We start from the raw sequence: 2240 nt of genomic DNA on the forward strand, positions 1-2240 counted from the left end.
CCGCACTTTTCCGTGTTAGCCTTTGAAAAAAAAGGCTTCCACCTCCCTAAAGCTGCGACCCTTTCATACAGTTCCTCCTGTTGAGGTGACCCCTCCCACCCCCGCAACCATAAAATTATTTTCCTTGCTACTTCATCACTGTCATTTTGCTACTGTTATGAATTGGGTGACCCCTGTGAAAGGGTCGCCTTGGGGTGGCGACCCAGGTTGAGAACTGCTGCTTTAGATGTTCTATCACTTCTCCAGTAAAGACCCTTCCCTGGGAAGCCCAGACTCCTTTCCGGACAAATATAAATTCCTGCACACGATTGTGTGTGTTTCATGCTTCACCTCCACCCCACCCTCCCCACTTCCTTCCTACAGACCCTAACCCATTTGCTTCTAGAAAAGATTCCCAAGGCCTTAAATGCTTATGCCTCTATTTTGTCTCTTCCTGTCTTAATTATCCTTTGTCCTGGTAAACTCCGATGCACCCTTCCAGACCCTGCTCAAAAGCACCTTCTCTGAGAAATCGTCCCTGGCCACTCCCACCTGGCCATAGCTGTTTCTTCCCCTGTGCTGCCCTGGACCATCCTTGGCACAAGCAAAGCCCTTTGCTGGCTCGCACTGCACTGTCCAGTTTTTATTTTCACTTCTGACAGCGCGCCCCCTCTCGCGTGTGCACACATGTGCGCATGTGTGCACACACACACACAGCAGTGAGCTTCAGTGTTCAGTGGAATGATGGAGGCCAGTCCTGGGAGGATTGGCATGAAATGTATGCTGAGTTAAAGCATGAATATTTGCATACAATTAATCTACCTGTGATTGATTTAACTAGTCTATACATTCTGTTCCCAGGCCATTTTTCAAAGTAGGATTGCTTCACTGTCAAGCCAACAGCTCCACCCAGGGTCTGTGACTCAGCCACACTTGTTTTAGGGTGCCGAGATTTGGGGGGGGGCAGAGTTGACGATCCTGCCTAACCTCTTGGAGGACACAGCTGGGAGCATCTGCTGCCTCTCCCTCCCGTCTGTCCCTCGAGGCCCCGTGGTGAAGACAGCAGATGTGACAAAAAAGATGGTGAGGGGAAGGACGGTGTGTGAGAAACTAGAAAGATTTGGCTTCAGTTTGGAGTTATTTGAATGGTTTTGCCTTTTTAAAAGCCGCCGCCGCCTGTTTCTCCTTCCACCCCACCCCCAACTTGGTTAACCACCTCCCCTCTTCCTGGAGCTGCAGCTGAGGAAGCGGGAGACTTGCTAAGATGCACCTGCCCTGTGCTTCTGATAGAACCTTTGAAGTCACAACCCCCCAACCCCCACTCAGCCTCTCATCAGCTCTTCTTCAGAGATGGCCTCCCCCTCAGCCGAAAGGAAGCAGTCTGCCAGCCACTAATTGCCCACCTTCTCCCCCGGCTGTGCGTGAGGCCGGCACTCCTCGGAGAGCTTATCATCGTTCTGCCGCCTGGGAGCCCAGACCAAGGAAACAGCTGAGTGACCCTGTGCGTGATACCCAGGAGAACCACTTGTTAGGCAAAGAGACCTTTCCCCTGGGGCGCGGGGCTCAGGTTAAAAAGCAAAGGAAACCATGGGATGTCACTATTTGGACCCTGGCCCTCCTGAATTTCTCCCCTTCGCCCACCTTACCTGCCAAGGTCCATCTTCCAGGAGCCAGCAGGTGTTTCCAGATGCGCCCTCCAACTTCCCCCAGAAGCCACGAGCTTCCCTTCATGGTCAGGAAGCAGGATCTCTCTCTCCCAGGGATAAAGGCCTTCTTGTCTACAGCCATTTCCAGCCTCATCCTCCTCTCAGCCGTCACTTTTCCCCACCCATCTCGAACTTCCACTGCTGCCCATTCTCTTCCCACCACAGCCCCACGTTGGATGGTCCATTACCGGCTCTGCTACTCCTAGGACATTGCTGGATCTATACAAGGGAGCTTCAAGGAAATTCATGGAAATGCAATGAAAACATAACGGAACTTCCCCACGAACTTTCTGAAGCCCCCTTGTCGTAGGTGCTCATCGCCCGTTTGCTGAGCTGTCTGAATGGGCGCCGTCTGTCCTTTAATTCTCCCAGAGTTTTCTGCCCTGGGTTGCCCAGGCCCTCTACTGCCAGTGCCCTCGGCAATGAACCCCCGCACTCTTCATGTACACGTTGACCTGGTTCCTAGCGTCCTCCTTTCCCGCCTGCCTCTGCTGTGTGGGGCTGCCCCCATCCAATGCACGTGGTAAGCTAGGGCTGCCCCCAGCCCCCTGAGGA

Source organism: Echinops telfairi, unplaced genomic scaffold (genome assembly GCF_000313985.2).
Source record: "Echinops telfairi isolate 266 unplaced genomic scaffold, ASM31398v2 ScPeMD7_7458;HRSCAF=8496, whole genome shotgun sequence".
Taxonomy (NCBI): Eukaryota; Metazoa; Chordata; class Mammalia; order Afrosoricida; family Tenrecidae; genus Echinops; species Echinops telfairi.